Below are 21,091 nucleotides of genomic sequence, written 5' to 3' on the forward strand. Positions count from 1 at the left end.
ATTCATGCCATTATTTGTTAACTAACAACAATTTCTTGTAAAATCATTTTTTACACGTGGTCAATCAAGAGTCGGCCACGTCATTAATTAAATAAGTTTTATAAAAGTGGAAAGACTCAAATATGCCATTGAACTTTGAGAAAAGGCTCATTTATGTCATCCGTTAAAAGTTTTGGCTCATCTATGTCAATTCAGTTAACAAATAATGGCATGGATGAGTCTTTTCTCAAACGAAAATGACATAAATTTTTAAAGGATGACATAAATAAGTCTTTTCTCAAAGTTCGATGACATATTAAGCCTTTCCCTTATTAAATTTTTAACTAAACAAAACCTAATATTACAAAAAATGAAATAACACTAATCTTAGATCCCCGACAAAAAACACGTGATATATAAATATATATATGTGGTGTCACCTAATTAAACTCTATATAAAGATTACATGTTCAACTATCGAAAAAAAAAGATTACATGTTCATAACATTTTCTCACCAATTCATTTTCACACCTTACAACTATTTCGAGGAGAAGAAAATATGGGTGTGAAAGGTAAGTTGATTGCTTCAATGGAGGTGAAGTGTGGAGGACACTTGATTCATGATCTTATGCACACCAATACTCATCAAGCAGCCATCATAAGCCCTACTATCAACCATTTAGAGGTTCATGAGGGTGAAATAGGAAAAGTTGGTACGATTATTAACATTGAAATATAATGAAGGTAACTTACATTTATCCCCNCCCCCCCCCCCCCCCCTCTCTCTCTCAATTTGATTTACTTGCACCATTTTTCTATATTTAGGTGTATTTTGTAGAATGAAAATTATTTTTTTCAGAAAATAATCTTCATAAAAAACTTAGCTGATAATGTTTGGACAAGAGGGAGTTGCTCGGATGATGAGTATCCATCACTTCTAACCTGAAGGTTGTGAATTCGAGTCACCAAGGGAGGAGGGATAAAAAACAATTGTTTGATGGAAATTTACTTTTGTCATACCAAACATAATATAATCTAATAATAGTTTTCCTTACTAATTCTCATATTCCCCAAAATGTCAGCTCTTCTTTTGAGATTTTAAAGTCTACTCCATTTAGTAAAGGTAGATAAATCAAATCTTCAAGTGCATTGATAGATAATTTTTGGAGAAAAATAAAAAACCAGTAAAAGAAATAAATAAAATAAATAGAATATTTTGTAAATGCTTTAAGTCTTTCATGAGGAATTGTGCAGTTGAACTAGGAATAACGGTTAAATTTGACCAGATTCAAAGATGAATTAATGTGAAGATTTGGTAGTTAGGAAGATAATTCTTCTTTGGTACAAAAGTCAAGATAGCAACTTTGTAGATGAAATTTATGTAAATCATAAAATGGTTTCACAAGGTAAACCTTCACATTTTGACACATTGTGATGTCATGGATGACATCAATAGGAAGAATTCACTCCTATAAATAGGTAGCTCCTAATTCATTTGTAACACAGCTCTCACTTGCCTTCTCATCCTCAAAGGTATTTGTTCTTCTTTCTCTCTTGTAGTATTTCACTTGTACTCTTTCGGAGTGAAATAAATATTGGTTGGTTGTGTCCGAGGAGTAGGCAAAAATACAAAAAATTTCCGAACCTCATAAATTTCTGGTGTTCCTTTTATTGTTGTCTCATTTACTATTTATTAGCTACCTTTAGATATAACAATTGTGATTTCATCACTCTCTATATATTCGGCTTCCGCAATAATTAGTATCATAGCCAAGGTATTATCTGAGTATGCTCTGTGGTTGCAGCACAGTCTGAACTTCCACATCAAAAAAAGATTTACTTTGGTCCTTGCATTGTTAGCTAGTAAATAGTATTTTGTAGCAAAAATGGGAGACAATAAAAATGACGAGTCCACATTGAATGTCAAAAATACGTCATCATTGGCATCTTCTCTTATGACAAGAATTGTGTCAAATGCGAAATTTGCAGTTGAAATTTTTTACGGTTTAGGACATTTCAAATGTGGCAAGGTGAGGTCCTTGATGTCCTTTTTCAACAAGGGCTAGCTATTGTCATAGAAGAAAAGAAACCAGATAGTGTAGGAGAAGAAGATTGGAAGACTATCAACCGTGTTGCTTGCGGTACCATTCGATCTTACCTTGCAAGAGAACAAAAGTATCCCTACACAAAAGAAACATCTGTAAATAAATTGTGGAATTCATTGGATGGAAATTTCTTAAAGAAAAACAGTCAAAATAAATTTTACATGAAAAGAAGACTGTTACGCTTCACTTATATTCCTGGTAGCACAATGACTGATCATATCACCAGCTTTAATAAGTTGGCAACATATTTGCGGAATATGGACGTGACTTTTACGGATGGAGATATGGCCTTAATGTTGTTAAGCTCACTTTCCGATGAGTTCGAGCATCTTGAAACTACTCTACTACATGGGAATGATGAGGTATCTCTCAAAGAAGTTTGTTCTGCCTTATATAGTTGTGAACAAAGAAAGAGAGAAAAACAAAAAGACGAAGAAACAGAAGCACTGATTGTGAGAGGTTGTTCTCAAAATCATATGAGAACGAAGAACATGAGATCCATGTCAAGATCCAGACTCAGCAAAGATGAATGTGCCTTTTGTCGAGAAAAAGGGCACTAGAAGAAAGACTGCCCAAAGTTGAAAAGCAAGGCCAAACCAAATAATGGGAAGGCTGCCATGGATTCAAATGTGGCTGATTGTCACGACTCAGATTACTCACTAGTTACAATAGATCCATCTAAATCATCTGATGTATGATTGATGGACTCAGCTTGTAGCTATCATATCTGTCCCAATCGGGACTAGTTTGTTGATTTACAAGAAGTAGAATGTGGAGTTATTCACACCGTAAACAATAATCCTCTTATCGCATATGGTGTTGGTTCAATTCGATTAAGGAATCATGATGGATTGATCAAAAAATTAACAAATGTTCGATACGTACCGAATTTGAAGAAAAGTCTCATTTCTGTAGGAGCCCTAGAGTCAAAGGGATTCAAAGTCATTGCAGATAATGGGGTAATGAGAATATGCTCCAGTGCACTGGTGGTAATGAAGGCAATTCGAAGAAATAATAACATGTACCACTATCAAGGTAGTACAGTTATTGGGACAGCGACAAGAACATCCAATGACGAAAAGGAGGCAGAAATGACTAGGCTGTGGCATATGCGCTTGGGACATGCTGGAGGAAACTCCTTGAAAACTTTATCATATCAAGGATTGTTAAAAGGAGTAAAAACTTGCAACTTGAAGTTTTGTGAGCATTGTGTCAATGGAAAACAAACAAAGGTTAAATTTAGAACAATTATCCATAATACTAAAGGTATTTTGGATTATGTTTATTCAAATGTTTGGGGTGCTTCCAAAACACCTTCATTAGGTGGGAAACACTATTTTGTAACCTTTGTTGATGACTTTCCCCAAAGACTGTGGGTGTATACGATGAAAATTAAAGATGAAGTGTTGATAATTTTTCTCAAATGGAAGGCGATGATAGAGACTCAAACTGGCAGAAAGATCAAGTGTATTCACACAGACAATGGTGGAGAATGCAAAAACGATCTTTTTCAGAAAATTTGTGAAGAAAATGGCATCGTCAGACATTTCACCGTCAGAAATACACCACAACAAAATGGAGTGACAGAACGCATGAACCAAACTTTGCTGGAGAAGGTTCGGTGTATGTTGTCCAATGTTGGCTTAGGCAAAGAATTTTGGGATGAGGCAATAACATATGCATGCCACCTCATTAATCGTCTACCATCTGATGCTATAGCTGGGAAGACACCATTCCATCTGCTGCTATAGCTGGGAAGACACCATTAGAAAACTGGTATGGAAAACCCATTGAAGATTATGGTTCTATACATGTATTTGGCTCAATTGCATATTATCATGTAAGAGAGTCAAAATTGGACCCAAGAGCAAAGAAAGCTTTATTTATGGGGATTACTTCTGGAGTCAAAGGATATCGTTTATGGTGTCTAGAGACAAGAAAAAATATTTTCAGCAGGGATGTTACCTTTGATGAATCTACCTTGATGAATAAGGTAACAATTGAAGTTGTCAAACAAGTTGATGGTGCTCAAAGCAGGTGGAGATTGAGGGAAAAATAATTTTCCCAACATTGGGATCAAACGAGGAAACAACAGAAGATTTCCCTCTGGAAGAAGAGCCAGTCGAAGGGGAGGTTCGATCTCAAGAACTTCAACCACAACTTGAATCAATAGCAACCAGCAAGCTAAAAAGGACAATAAGAAAACCTACTCGACTCATAGATATGGTGGCTTATGCAGACTCAATTGCAGCTGATGACACTCCTACCACTTATAATAATGCAATCCAAAGTTCAAAAGAAGATAAGTGGAGGAATTCCATGGATGAAGAAATGCAGTCCCTTCATCAGAATCATACGTGGAAATTGGCCAATCTCCCGAAGGGCAAGAAAGCAATTGGGTGCAAATGGGTATTTGCAAAGAAAGAAGGATTTCCTAATGAAGAAGATGTTTGCTACAAAGCAAGATTGGTGGCCAAAGGATATGCTCAAAAGGAGGGAATTTATTATAATGAGGTATTTTCTCCAGTTGTGAAACACTCCTCCATTAGAGTTTTGTTGGCTTTGGTAGCACAGTTGAATTTGGAACTAGTTCAGTTGGATGTAAAAATGACATTTTTATGTGGAGGCTTGGAAGAGGAAATCTACATGACTCAGCCAGAAGGATTCAAAGTTGATGGAAAAGAAAATATGGTGTGAAAACTTGAAAAATCGTTGTATGGATTGAAACAATCTTCTAAACAATGGTACAAATGATTTCACAAGTTTATGTTGCAGCAAAAGTACATAAGAAGCAAATACGATCATTATATGTATTTACGCAAGCTTGAAGACGATTCCTTTATATATCTTCTCATATATGTTGATGATATGTTGATAGCTTCTAAAAGTCAAGAGGAAATTGAGAAGCTAAAGATTCAACTAAGAAAGGAGTTTGAGATGAAGGATTTAGGTGAGGCAAAGAAGATTCTTGGCATGGAGATAAAAAGAGATCAACATTCAAATAAGCTATTTTTATCTCAGAAAGAATACTTGAAGAGGGTACTAAATCGATTCGGTATAAATGAGAAAATGAAGCTAGTTAGCACACTACTTGCTCTTCATTTTAAGCTTAGTGATGCTATGTCACCAAAGAATGAAAGAACGAGAATATATGTCGAGATTACCATACGCAAATGATGTTGGTAGCTTGATGTATGCAATGGTTTACACAAGGCAAGATATTTCACACGTTGTTGGAGTTGTAAGCAGGTACATGCATAATCCTGGAAAGGATCATTGGCAGGCTGTAAAATGGATTCTACGGTATATTCATAATACTGTAGATGCTGGCTTGATTTTCGAGCAGAAAAATAGTCAATATTTTGTTGGATATTGTGACTCAGATTATGCAGGTGATTTGGACAAACGAAGATCAACTACTGGTTATGTTTTCACTATTGCAAATGCACCAGTTAGTTGGAAGTCTATTTTGCAGTCAATAATTGCTTTGTCTACCACTGAGGCAAAGTATATGTCAATTACAGAGTCTGCGAAGGAGGCAATTTGGCTTCAAGGATTGCTTAGAGAGCTTGGTATTAGACAAGAAGGAATCACAATATTTTGTGACAGTCAAAGTGCTATTCAATTAGCGAAGAACCAAGTTTATCACGCAAGGACGAAGCATATTGGTGTCCGATATCATTTCATACGAGACATCATCGAAGAAGGTGGAGTCATAGTGAAGAAAATCCATACTACGGATAATCCTGCCGATATGCTGACAAAAGTGGTGATGCGGTCAAGTTTTAACATTGTTTGAACTTGTTAACGTTGTTAAGCATTAAAGATTGAGGTTGAAGACAATCAAAAATTGTTGTTGAGAGAAAGTTGAAAATGGAGAATCTTGCCAAGGTGGAGATTTGTTAAATTTGACAAGATTCAAAGATGAATTAATGTGAAGATTTGGTAGCTAGGAAGATAATTCTTCTTTGCTACAAAAGTCAAGATAGCAACTTTGTAGATGAAATTTAGGTAAACCATAAAATGGTTTCACAAGGTAAATCTTGACATTTTGACACATTGTGATGTCATGGATGACATCAATAGGAAGAATTCACTCCTATAAAGGTGGCTTCATTCATTGACCATTTAAAGTGGAGCTCTCACCTTTTGTTTAAGGATGTGTTGATGTGAAGTTGGTCAAATCCTCCATTCCACTAACCTTTTTTCTGCACACTTCATTCCTCTTTCTCTATTAGGTTACATTGTTTTTTAAGCAATTCGACGTAAGAAACTCCTCCCTAGTTCGATGGAAAACTGATGATATCTAATTTAATCTTGAAGAATGGTTTTTGTCTTATTTTTTGGTAGTATGCTAACTTTTTTGGCAGTGCCGAAAATTTAAAAATAAGGTTATGTTGCAGCAGTGCAGAAAGGATATCTTAAGAGACGAGTAGGACGAACAACAATCAGACAGAACATGGTAAAATAGAGAAGCTGGCAGCAGTGCAGAAAATTTAAAAATAAAGTTTTTGCCGTTATGCAGAAAATGAAAAACAGAGCCCATCATAATTAAAGAAAGTTGAGTAGTGCAGATATTCAAAAACAGATCTCATCTCTACAGTCACTAACTATAAAGAAAATAAATTTAAAAAATCAGGTATATTATTACTAACTTGGTAAGTTGAACAGGCAGTGGTCATTCAATTGAAACATATGATGTTGTAGGTGGGACATGTGATTGTTGAGCAACGAAGAGTTCTTTCATTTTCGTTATTTCTTTCATCTCATCTTCTATAGTAGACAAGCGATCATTCAAAGATTTGTTTTCCTCATTCAAGAATTTGTTTTCTTAATTTAAGGATATGATATCCTCTCGAGTTGAACGTAGCGGACAATAATTCAACCTTCGAAGAAGTTCCACCTTTCAAGTCTTTTGCCTTTACTCCACCCCCTAATCCAAATACATGGCTACGAGTTTGAGGTCCCAAATTATAAAAACACTCTAAGGAACTTGATTATACATTCTTTATCTATCACAATTGATTATCGGTACTAGCTATTGTAGATAGACTTCTAAAATAAGAAACATTAGCTAAATGGACAAGAACACATGACATATCAGGTATAACTAAATAATATGAATCATGTGTATATTTATTACCTCAACGGCTGCCCACATATGATTCAACTTTTCTTGCTTAATATCACGCCACAATGATACTCCCAAGGGACAAATATTACGATCAATAACAATTTTTCCCAAATGCCTCGAAAATAGATTGCTATTTTTTCCAACCGTTCGATTATTGTAAAAGGTTACTTTCAGCTTTTGTCCAATTTCAAGTGAAGCAACTTCTTTGCACATATTGCTTCCTCGAAATTTTTTTACCTTTGTAGGATTAGATGAATCTACAGTTGCATAATTTGATAAAAACTATAGCAATCAAACTCAATTCAAAAACTTAATAATATATGAATTTAAGATATCATACCTTTTTCAGTTGTTTGACAGTGTTTCATAACTTGATCAATAGATGGAGGCAATGAAACATTGGTTTGCATATCCTCTTTCTCAAGAACAATTTTTTCCATTTTTTGCATTTCTTGACTAGAGGAGAGGGTAGAACTCGATTTTGTTCTTTTAGAAGGATTTTGCATATGTTGATTAGCACAAACACCACTCTTGTTAAAAGATCCCACTTCAGATTCAGAAAATCCTCAGGATGAGCTCAAAGATCCAGATTTTTTCTCTAGTCCCTTTCTTATAGCTGTTGGACGCACTAAACGTAATATAAGAGTTTATAAAAAAAATGAAAATATAACAGATTTACTAAAAATACATGTTTGAAAAAATCTTACTTGTTTCAACTTCTTGGGTGCATTTCTCAACTTGAATAGCAGATGTAGGAAATGAAGTATTAATATGCATGTTCTCTTTCTCATGAACCATGGAGTTCTTATATATCATTTGCATTCCTTGACAAGTGAAGATGGTAGCCTTTTTAAGTCATTGTCCTCTGTCGTTCTCTATAGAACCTGGGAAAAAAAATCTTTGTTTGAGATTAAAATGTTTGAAGGGTGGGAACTTTGGAACTATATGATAGATGTGCAGTCCGGAGGTTCACTCCCATGGGATTGAGGCTGCGAGAGAGGATTTAGCTATTATGAAAGGTTGGGAAACTGTATGGTCAGTGAGAAACTTTCAGACATGTTCATATATCCAGTGTTATCAAAGGCGCACTTTAAGAGCTCTTAAGCCCTGAAGCGACGCTCAAAATGTGTTGAGCGCTTCACCTTGCTTTATGTGCGCTTTAGTGTCGTCATCAAGGTCCTAAGGCAAATGTTTCCTTGCCAATGAACCTCGTATGAAGAAGTGACACTAAATAATTGATATTTCACTTTATCATAAGTATTTTTCAATTTCTTGGTCATATATTTGTCATTCATGTTTATAATTATTAGTCTTTGACTAAACATATATATATTTGTATTCTTTTCTCCCTTTTCGCCTTTAATCATTAAAGCCCACACTTTATTTGCGCTCTGCGCTTAAAGCCCTCACGAACCTTAGAGCTTTTTTGCGCTTTTCGCCTTTGATAACATTATGTACATCTGGGGAACAAGTCCTGCTGCTGCAGGCATCTTTCAGTCCATTAGAAGTTTATACTGCCTCACTCAAGATAACTGTTGCAGAAGGTCCTTAGACATAGTTCACAAATGCTATATGTACCATCAGCACATTGAAACAGATAAACACCTTTTCCTGGAGGATGTTTTTTTTTTCTTTTCTATTTTTGGACTCAGCTGGGTGTTACCAGAAAGAATCAAAGATGCCTGCATCAGCTGGAGTTAATGAAAGATGCCTGCAGCAGCAGGACTTGTTCCCCAGATGAACATGTCTTAAAGTTTCTCACTAACCATACAGTTCCCCAATCTGCCTAGAAAGCTAAGCATTTCACCCATTTCCCAGAAAAATAAAACAAAACAACAGCCAGTTTGCTATCTAAAAAAGAAAATCATACAAAGTTATGAAAAAACTTAGTTCCCATGGCACCATAATAAGAACTTTAATAATCAAAATGAATTCATTCATTGTGACTCAGCTCTCATCATTTCCCCATACCTAGTCCACCAGCTCCTATTATTCTTCCTCTAGATCACCACAATTAACTTCCTAAGGCATCAGAACAGTCCATCATAGTTCATTTATACCGTTGTTAAGACAAACCTTCTAGTGCACTTAAAGAGTAAGAGATGCACCGGAAACAAAAAGATGAAGTCACAGAGGGTTTGCACTGGAAAATCACTTGGTAATACAACTACAACCATGCCTCAATACTCTAGCTAGTTTGGATCACTGTCGAAATTCTCACTGACCATACCGCTCCATTCAGAATCATATAAATTCAATAATTTAAAGATTTGGGTTCTCATACAATAAAAATTCTTTATATTTTCTGGAGTGCGCATCCATCATTCAAGAATATAGTTAAGACAAGGTGGGAAGCACATATAAGAGGGTGTACAATGCTAGGAGTAGTGAAAACATTAAATATATGAAGAAGGAGTTGAAAATGCTTCATAATAGATGCAGCAGGGGATTATTTCTGAGACTCAGGCAGTTGTTTCTGCATCACAGGTTCAATGATTTGTTCGAGATTATGTAAACAATAGGTTCAGTCACCAGGTAAAACTCACTCATCAAGTAAAAATACAATTAAATACAGAAAGCAGGAAAAGATTTTTCTCTTCAATACAATTCAAGATTTTGCTTATGGGGTGAAGTAAAAGAATACAAAATATCTTACTTGTTTCAATTTCATTGATGTACTTTTTAACTAGATCACTTGACTGAGGCAAGAAACTCTTAGATGGTGTATACCCTTTCTCACCCAAAGATTTAAGCCCCCGTCCCCGTCCCTTTCCTATAGCACTAGGTGCGAGAAATGTATATCTGATAGTACTCTTCATATTAGAACCGACCTCATTTTTAGTTTTCAATGGTTTTGTCACGCCCCGAGCCAACACCCTGGACGTGGCCGGCACTCGAAAACTATTGTTGGCCCCCAAGCGAACCCTTTGCCTGGATTTCTTAACTCAGCGGAAACTTAACTCAACAAAATAACTCAATGCAATGAAAGGTCATAAAACAACCTAACTGATAAAATCTGGCCAAAAAGGCAACTCGTGTCTCAAAATAGAATATTTATAAATACATAGATGAGAGACTCAATACTAACTGACTGACTGTCTATGAAGCCTCTATAACACTGAGATGGACGTTGGGATAGACCCCGCAACATCCTAATAAAACAAAACTAGGAACCCAAAATAACAGAGTCCTCCAGAAGGCAAGGAGGCTCACCATTGACTCTGGAGTGCTCAGCTGGATCAACGGCGTGCTGGATGCTGGCGTGCTGGATGCTGATCCTGGGTACCTACGTCTGCATCATCATAAAATGCAGGCCAACTGGCATCAGTACATTGAATGTACGAGTATGCGAGTTGGAAAGCTAAACAACAACTTAAGCTTGAAAGGAGTACAAAGGAACTCTTACCTTGGCTCTGTTCAACTCATGAATAACCGAACTCAATATAAAGCAATAAGACACATGCAATATATATAAAGCTCGTAAAACAGTGTAAACAACTTAGTTCGTTAAGGATAAAGCAATAACAAACTCAACTTTACTCATACAAAGTAATATAACTTTAGTGGGATATTCTTTAACCGACAACCACCACTATGAGCCCTAGTGATGATACAATGTTTTACCTCACGTTGCCCAAGGACCATCCTATACCTTGTCGTGATATAGGACCTTACTTAACTTAGTGGATCCACTAGCTTAACTTACATGATCATCTAAAAAGAATGACCCATTAAGTCCCATGTTGGCTACATGGTTTTTATGGAGAGTTTAGTTAATATGAACTCGCGTCCCCAATTCGGTGCTCAAGACTACTCCCAAAAATATTTTAGCTCATAAGTGTTTTAAACACATCTTTCTTTAGTTTGAGATAATTGCTCAAAGCCCAAAGGCTCTTCTGGAAAACATAGTTCCTTTCTTACTCAAATGTAAAAACATTTATAAACTTCTTTGGGAATACTTAGTTCCCTATTAACTTTTGAGAAATGAACACAACTCTATACTCATGGCTTAACTTGAAACTCAATCCTTAAAATGAAGTTAAAACGTTCAATAAAGACTCTTGAAAAACTTTAAGAAACTTGCTTTGACTTGACTCTAACTTCACGTGACTTTGATCCTAACTTTCCTCGAATTGGATTATGGATTCAAGGGTAATGATCTCATATTTATGGATGAGTTCGTGAGGTTTAGATGTACCTTAGAGTGTTGAAAACAACTATAAAACATAGGTACATTACCAAGGAACATGTATCAAAAAGTGGGGAAGGAATGGGGAGGATTGGCGTCCTTGACGCTCTGAGAGGCGCGGGGCGCCAGCCCTCAAAGTTCAGAAGGCCTGGTGGGGCGCTCTGCATGGAGCGCCGCCCCAAGGGGGAAACTTCAGAGTCCCTTTTGGGGTGCGCTGGCTGGCGCGACGCCCCAGCCTTTTCCCCCCAAAAACTGACTTTTCTCCTTAGTTTCTCCAACTCTAAACCCTCTCAACCTCCAAAGTTGTCACGCCCCGAGCCTACACCTTGGGCGGGACCGGCACCCAGAGACCATTTCTGGCCCCAAGCGAATCCTTGGCCAAGCTTTCTTAACTCAGCGGAAACCTAACTCAACAGAATAACTCAATGCAAATGCAAGGTTACTAAACAACTTAACTTATAAAAACTGGCCCCAAAGGCAACTCGAATCTCAAAATAGAATATTTACAAATATACATAGATGAGAGACTCAAGACTAACTGACTGTCTGTATATGAAGCCTCTAAAATAGTGAGATGGATGTTGGGACAGACCCCGCAACACCCTAATAAAACAAAACTAAGAACACAAAATAATTGAGTCCTCCGGAATGCAAGGAGGCTCACCACTGACTCTAGAGTGCTCAGCTGGATCAACGACGTGCTGGATGCTGATCCTGGGTACCCACGTCTGCATCATAACAAGATGCAGGCCAACTGGCATCAGTACATGGAATGTACGAGTATGCGAGTTGGACCGCTAAACAACAACTTAAGCTTGAAAGGGATACAAAAGAGAACTTACCTTGGCTCTGTTCAACTCATGAATAACTGAACTCAATATAAAGCAATGAGACATATGCAATATATATAAAGCTTACAAAACTATTTAAAACATGACGTCAAAATCATATTTATAATATCATGAAAATACCATGCTTTCTCTCAAAGTCTACTTGTGCAATGCATGAATGAAGTCCCATACCCCCATCTACACTAAGCAGAACTTCTCGAGGAACTAAGCTCTTTCTACTGTGGGAGTTTCTCTAACCGACAGCCACCACTATAAGTCTAAGTGGTGATACAGTGTCTTGTCCACGCTGCCAGAACTGTCCTATACTTTGTCGTCATATAGATCGCTATTGCTTAGTGGATCCGCTACCTTAACTTTCGTGACCATCTAAAAAGTATGATCCGAGAAATCCTATGTTTGGCTACATGGTTCTTATGGAGAGTTGAGTTAGTATGAACTCGTATCCCCAATTTGGTGCTCAAGACTACTCCCAAAAATACTTTAGTTCATTAGTGTTTTAAACACATCTTTCTTTAGTTGAGATAATTACTCAAAACTTAGCCCAAAGGCTCTTGAAAACTCTTTCTAAAAAGAACAAATCAAAACCATATTTTTAATATGATCATCGATGACTCGGGATATTCATACTGCTTAAACATTGATGGTATATCTAGAGACCGTACTGTTTAAACATTGATGACATACTCGATTTGTCATACTAATCATGTTTTAGAAACTCTTTCGCAAAAACTCATCTTTTCTCAAAAAGAGATAGTACTCAAACTTCTCAAAACTCTTTTGAAAATCTCAGTTTCCTCTCGTCTTAAATGTGAAAACATTTATAAACTTCTTTGGGAAATACTTAGTTCCCTAATAACTTTTGAGAATGCACTTGACTCTTGACTCTTGGCTTAACTTGAAACTCTATACTTTTTACTCAACTTGAAACTCTATACTTAACTTGGAACTTGAGCCTTAGAAAGAAGTTATAGCATTCAATGAAGACTCTTGGAAAACCTTAAAGACTTGCTTTGACTTAACTTCTTCACTTGACTTCTAACTTCTCTTGACTTCTAACTTCACTTGAATTGGATTATGGATTCAAGGTATATAATCACATGTTTATGGATGAGTTCTTGATGTTTAAACTTACCTTGGAGCGTTGGAAACAACTAGGAAACATAGGTGCATTACCTAGGAACATGTATGAAAAAGTGTGAAAAGAATGGGGGGAACTTGACGTCCTGAGCGCCAGCCCTTGAAGCTCAGAAGGCCAGCTGAGGCGCTCTGTAGGGCGTGGCGCCCCAAGGGGTGAAGTTCAGAACACTTCTTGGGGCACTCTGCAATGCGCGACGCGCCACCCCTTTTCCCCGACGACTTCGACTTTTCTCCTTCTTTTCTCCAACTCTAAACCTTCTAAACTTCAAGGTTTCCAGCCCCAAACATTTAGAATCATAAATCCCTCAACATACAATAGATTTCAACCAAAAACATAACCGGAAACATGCCCAAATCAACAAGGGACTTCAATAACACAATCAACAACATCAACAACACAACCAACAACTTCAACACCACAACCAATCTTTTCTCAATAATAAAAAAATTGAGTTTGGCGTGTGGGGGAAAGAACCAACCCATCACTATGGACTCACATACCTAGTAGGGATCACCCCCGACGATATCCACGACGATCCTTGACGAAACCTTGCTAGATCTTCTCTTTCTCCTCTTTTTCTCCTCTTCTCTCGAAAGCCCTAACTCTCACTCTCACTCTCACTCTTTTAAAATGGAACAAAACTGATCTAAAATTCAGTCTAACACAACAATATAGCCAAAAGAATTGGTTAGGGAAAAGACCAAAATACCCTTAAAATTTCCGGACGGATTTCCCTGCCAACTGCCCAACTTCCAAAGGACATAACTCACTCATACGAACTCGGAATCGAGCAAACTCGACGGCGTTGGAAAGATCATTCCAAAGGCTTTCCAAAATAACTGGAAATACTCATAACTCATCTTGAACTAAGAGTTATGACTGTTCAAAGTAGGCCAAAAACTCACTTTTTTCCATACTTAGCCAAATTTCCAGATTTTTAATTCTTTCCAAAAATAATAAATTCCAATTTTAAGCCTCTTCATAGTTATTTCAATTTGTCGGATGTTACAAAAGTTCTTTCCCCAAACACCTACTATCATTAAAACCCTCAACATACAATAGATTCAACTCGAAATCACAACCGGAAACATGTACCAAATCAACAAGAAACTTCAACACAACCACAAGATTTCAACAACCACAACCAATCTTTTTCTCGAAATTAAAACGAGTTTGGCGTGTGGGGATTGAACCAACCCAACACTATGATCTTACATACCTTAATAGGGATCACCCCCGACGAAAACCACGATGATCTTGACGAACCTTTCTTTTCCTTCTCTTTCTAATCTTCTTCTCCTCTTCTCTCAAAAGCCCTAACTCTCACTTTTAAAGGGTAAACTGATTTAAAATCAGTCTAGACCCTTAATATAACCAAAAGAAATGGTTAGGGAAAAGACCAAAATACCCTTAAAAATTCGGGTGAACTTCCCTATGCCAATAGCCCAACTTCCAAAGGGCATAACTCACTCATACAAACTCGGAATCGAGCAAACTCGGTGGCGTTGGAAAGATCATTCCAAGGAATTTCCAAACATAAATGGAACTACACCTAACTCATCTTAAGATAGAAGTTATGACCGTGTGAAGTTAACCAAAAACTCTTTTTTTTTCCATACTTAACTAAATTTTCAGATTTTTGAATTCTTTCCAAAATGACTATTTCCAACTATAAGCTTCTTCATGGTTATTTCAAATTGGAAGATGTCACAGGATTCATCTTGAACCTGCAAAAAGAGTCAAAAGTCAAAAATTGAACAAAAATCAAAATTTCCCACCAGAAATACTTTCTGGAACACAAAATTACAAATCACAACTACGCAATACTTTATGGAACACAAAATACCTCACATGTAGTTAGCCGCTGGAAATACATATCGAATTAAATTCTAATGCCAAATAAATCAATTTTGTTCTTTTCAGGTTCATCATGATGCTTCCTCGTTAAATTTGTGATAATTAGATTGCTTAATGAAAGGCTAATAGTAATTGAACTAGACGGACAGCAAACCTCAGCTCCATTACAAAATGCAAGGTTTGGCCTTTTGCATCTACAAGGAGCTAAAACTATTCTCACATATTGATGTAGAAACTCCAGTATATGAGTCCTCCATTAGATTTAAATTCAATATGAAAAGTGGGACACAATAAACGGCAATACAAGTGAGAACATACATGCTCGAAGCTTATGCAAGTGATGTTAGAAAGTCATTTGTTGTGATCACTTGGTTGTAGCAGAAAATAACTTCTTACAGCAAAAATAGTAAAATGAGAATGTTCATTCAACAAGTAGTAAGGCTAGTTATAGGTTCAAATAATCAAAAACTTTGCATACTAAATCTGCAAAATTCTAAATCTCACTCACCCCCTCTCTTGACATATCTTTTGCTACCCTCATTCCCTATATCCTTTGGAATATATGGATTAATCGTAACCATAATGTTTTTAACGCCCATCATGACTTTGTTTCCCCACGCGAGCTCCTCTTTCGAGTCACTGAATATACTGCCTTGGCTGCTCCCCTTCCCATACAGCCACCCAATGCTCCCGTGTGTCTCCTTGTTGTACTCCTCCTCCCTTGCATTCTTTTGAATTGAATATCGATGGAGCAGTCGACCTAGACACTACTGTTAGAGATGATGCAGCTGTTTGGGTATTTGGTTACACCCAACCCCTTCATCGCACTAAGGTAGTCCACGCGGAACTTCTTGGCCTATACCATGGACTGCTCCTGGCGACATCATTTCGCCCCTCTATTTATCGAAACTGATTCACAAGTACTGCTTGATTTATGACGCTCGAATAACCCAAAGTATCTCACTATTTTATCTACCTGCAGAGACCTGTTGGCTGAGTTGTCGGGCACTGAACTTCGCCACATCTGTAGGACTACAAATACTATGGCAGATGCACTGGCGAAGCATGGCAAGCCCTTAGCTTACTCTTCAGTTTATGACCTTACCACCTATGTATCCCCCCCCCCCTCCTTTTATTCCCTATGTCCCTAGTACTTAAATAAACATGGTGCATGTACCCTGCTGCAGTTTTATCTTTTCCTACTATATACTATCCTTTATTATATATAATATAAGAAATGCCTGTTCTAGCAAAAAAAAAAAGAATAACTAGTATATAAATATCACACACACATATTTCTCTTGCTTAATAAGCTATATAGAAAAGGTACGGACCTTATAGATACAATACATCTATTTGCGACTCTCGCCTCCCCTACTTTAAAAGTTACATGTATCAGGTCTAGTTCTTTTTTCGCTTCCAAAATATCACCATCAAAGATAGAAAACTAGTATATGTTGTTAGCGAAAGAATTAGACTTTTCAAATAAAATATGCACTCTATACAAAAGATGAATCTTCAGTCACATACAACAGTTAACAAAATCAAGTCACAATTAGAAACTCAACCTAATAACCTTTCACTGATTGTACATAAGAAAACAGATCATATTAAGAAACTTTTAAACTATCTAATGTTAGAAAATCAAAAGAACAAGAAGAAGAGTAACTTAAATAAAACAATAAAAAATCCATCAATATAGTTTATGGAATTCGAAACAATAGAAACTTGATTAGAAGAAGAAGCAAACCTATATCTGTTTTACCGAGCAGGTGAGCAGCAACTAAACGAGTAAGAAGACAGAGTTGCTGTAACAAACTCAATTCCAACAGAAGCACTCTTATATATATTAATTACCGAATACAAGTTACAAGGTAGAATACGCACAACAAAGTAATAACACACTAATTACGGATAGCTTAACATAGACGAAGGTAACTAGAAGGGAATGAGATACTAGACCATAGAAAGGAGATGAGAGGATCAGAAAGCCAAAGCTTCACATAAATTCCATGCCCCTTCTTCTAACTTCTAGTCCTTTTTAATAGAGATACTAATTGGGCCTGGATCCCCAAATAAAAGTATATAATAGCCCATAGGCCCTTACCAAGTCACGTCGGGTTCACAACAATACTCCCGCCCTAAAAAAGAACCTTGTCCTCAAGGTTCAAGTCATGAAATTCATCCAAAACTCTCTAAATTATCTGACGAGTAACAATTTCCACACACTTCAATGTCATAAGTGTAAAGTGAAACAACATTCCTCCATCCAGCAATGAACTAGGCCAGATAAAATGATCTAGATGTTCTGATGTGAGGTGTAACTTTATGTTGTCTTTGGAGAGTATTAAGGAAATTGACATTACTCCCGTTGCCTCTTGAACATATTGTCCAGCTTTAACTAGAACGATAACCCCTCCACTGTTGCAAATGTCACTGCAACATACTCCTCTAAGGTGATGTTTGTAGGATAATGCCTTTGGCCGATCCAGTGACATAAGACAAGTAAACTCATTACTTTCAGCTGCCACAGAAACAGACGTGTTCATCCTCTTAGCTACTCCAGCAATCTGGTAGGTTCTCGTCCAGTTAACAGTACCACCCCTAGATGAATCATATAAACAACATCCATGTTATATGTCACAACAAAATGTATAAAGAATCTCACACAACAGCTACTGATATATTCCTCCATGCTATTCCCATTTCGCAATAGCTTGTTATCTTGTGGTTGGTGTCGGTGTACTGAATCCACAACCATTCCTGCCTCCAATAGTGCATTTCAAGCATTCCCGACAATGGTAGAATCAATTGCAGAAATAACATCTACAAGCAAATAAATATTAGTGAAGGAGGGAAATGCTTTATCCACTTCTTTGTCTATGTCCTTCAATACAAATTCCTTAAAAATAACAGTCCAACTAAAATTGGGATCTCCAATTAATGGTCTTGCAACCATGTGTCCACAACCAATCACACAAGACCACCGAAGAGTGTCGTCGAACATCCTTGTTGTACTAATTCTGAAATGTTTAACAGTTCCCTCATCCATTGAAAACATTCCCAAGTCATCAAGGAGCTCACAATCATTGTACTCTGGTCCAACAACTACCAGCTTCCAATACTTCACTGCGGTGATTGCTTTCACGAGCTTAACATCATCAACAGCTTCGCGTAGGAAGGACGTGTTCATGGAATGATCATTGTGCACATCGAAAGCACGCAACGACAAACTAGTGGCACATACATGTTGTCCACTTTCTCGACTTGATTGATCATGACCATACTGAGGCAGTTCAGAGAGAACTTTGTTTGGAATTGAAATTGCTTCATCATTAGTAGTGTTATTATACAAATCTGGATCTGTCACTATTTGATCATACCCACTAAGCACTGAAGAAACTATTAGTGATAGCCTATTGTCCATTTCTTCAGAAGTGTCATTATTTTCTTCAACAGAGGTAGTGTCCGAAGAATCTACATCATTACCCTTCTCGGGAATTTTATCGAACATGTGGTCTACCTCGGAATTTTTAGCAAAGAGATTGTATTGATAAGACTGAGGCGAGGATGAGTTAGTAATATTACCCCACAATGGAATAACCTTTTGATAGTAATCCACTATCCTATCATTCTCGTTCTTGGGAATGGGTAAGAACCCACGAGATGTGTCTCTAGTACGGGAGCGAAAATGAATCATCAATTTGTCCACAAAATGGTCCCAACCAGCGAGTTGATTGTTGCGAAATAACCATCCATACCATTCCAAAGCCTCACCATCAAAATAAAACGAAGCCACATTAAGCTTCTGATCTTCCTCAATTTTATAGCAATTAAAATAATGCTCTGCTTGAACTATCCAAGCGTCCGGATTCTCACCTCGAAACTGCCCCATTTTGACGTCCATAACTATGTTTTTGGGTTCAAAAGAGGTCGTATCCTTTTCCCCCAAAACCTCCAGCAACATCGAATGACATTCAGCGAGTTCTTTAGAGATTGAATCCTTCATTTCTTGTATTGAATCCCGAATTGAATCACCAACGAAAGCCTTGAGTACTTTTTGGTCCTCCATTAGAGAGACCTCTGGATGAAAGCATCAATGTAACAAACTCAATTCCAACAGAAGCACTCTTATATATATTAATTACTAAATACAAGTTACAAGGTAGAATACGCACAACAAAGTAATAACACACTAATTACGGATAGCTTAACATAGACGAAGGTAACTAGAAGGGGATGAGATACTAGACCATAAAAAGGAGATGAGAGGATCAGAAAGCCAAAGCTTCACATAAATTTCATGCCCCTTCTTCTAACTTCTAGTCCTTTTTAATAGAGATACTAATTGGGCTTGGATCCCCAAATAAAAGTATCTAATAGCCCATAGGCCCTTACCAAGTCACGTCAGGTTCACAACAGCTGCGATTGAAAGTACTTTGATGTTTAGATTAGGTCGGACGCTGTAGTTGAGAAACAACGATCGATTGAGCAGCTATAGGAAGCTGCGACCAGGAGCTGAAGAGTTTTTTTCGTTTTTACATTTTACGTAAGGGTTTTTCCTTTTTGGCTAAAAAAGAACTGGCGCCTAAATTTTGGTGAAAAAACAAAAGTTTTTTTTAATTCTTTAATATTAAATTTTGGCTGGAATGGCTGGAAGTCGGGCGCTAAATTTTTTTATTACAATTTGGGACCAGTTAATATGTTATTTAGGGACCGGATTAAGTATCTTCGCAATAGAATATACAAATAAGGACCAGAATATAATCTTGTTGCAATACATATATCTTTAGAGACGGAATTAGTAGCTCGTCCCTAAATGCTGGTCTTAAATAAGCATTTTTCTTGTAGTGGCTCCTAATTCATTTGTAACACACCTCTAACTTGCCTTCTCATCTTCCGAAATAGTAACATCTTTGTATTTGATAAATTTAATGAATACAGATGGACAAGAAAAGATTGTGAAGTATGAAATTGAAGCCATCGATCGTTATAAGAAATCAATAAGCAGGAAGTGATTCGTGGAGATTTGTTAGATTTCTATAGTTCCTTTACGTTCATATCATCCTGTGAACAACAATGGATTACATGGACATTTGAGTATGAAAAGAAAATTGAAGACAACCCAGAGACCCTTAAATTCCTGGGTTTTATTCTTAATGCGACCAAGGATATTGAGGGTCACTTTCTCAAAAAATAGAAAAAATATATTGTTTTATATATGTTTGTGTGTCTACACAAATAAACATGTGTGTTTTCAATGAATAAATGGAAATATTCGCTAGTTCTAGCTAGCGTGTGAAATAAATAATTAATATTGTGTTTGAAGAATATACTAAATAAATATTTTCTTTGTCCTAATTTATGTGACATTTTTTTTATTTTGAGAGTCAAACAGTTTAAGTTTGACCGAAACTTTACGCGTGAAATCTTCAATTTTCTTGAAATAAATTTATATATTTGTAAATTACGTAAAAAGTACTATAAGTCACAATAATTAGCAATACAAATTAATTAAAGGATATATGAAAAATTTACAGTCAAAGATAAACTTGTTTGAGTCTTGAAATCTGAAAGTTGCCACATAAATTGGGACGGAAGGAGTACTTAATATTGTGTTTGAAGAATATACTATATATGTCAATCTTCGTTTCTGGATATATTTCCTATAATGAGTAACTGTTAGATAGTATCTTGTCATGATCCAAAAGTGGATCATGATGACGCCTACCATAAACCCCCAGATGGCAAGCCAAAACTCAAACAACAAGCGATAAACGGAAACTAGAATATAACTACGCGGAATCAATATAGACAGAGAATAGGGTCATGCATAG

The 21,091-nt window shown here is 36.7% G+C and overlaps 1 pseudogene; it reads left to right on the top strand.

The window, feature by feature from the left end:
• Positions 1 to 490: 490 nt before the first annotated feature.
• Positions 491 to 20,481, top strand: LOC125874299 (kirola-like; annotated as a pseudogene).
• Positions 20,482 to 21,091: the final 610 nt, after the last annotated feature.

This window comes from Solanum stenotomum, chromosome 1, assembly GCF_019186545.1.
Source record: "Solanum stenotomum isolate F172 chromosome 1, ASM1918654v1, whole genome shotgun sequence".
NCBI lineage: Eukaryota > Viridiplantae > Streptophyta > Magnoliopsida > Solanales > Solanaceae > Solanum > Solanum stenotomum.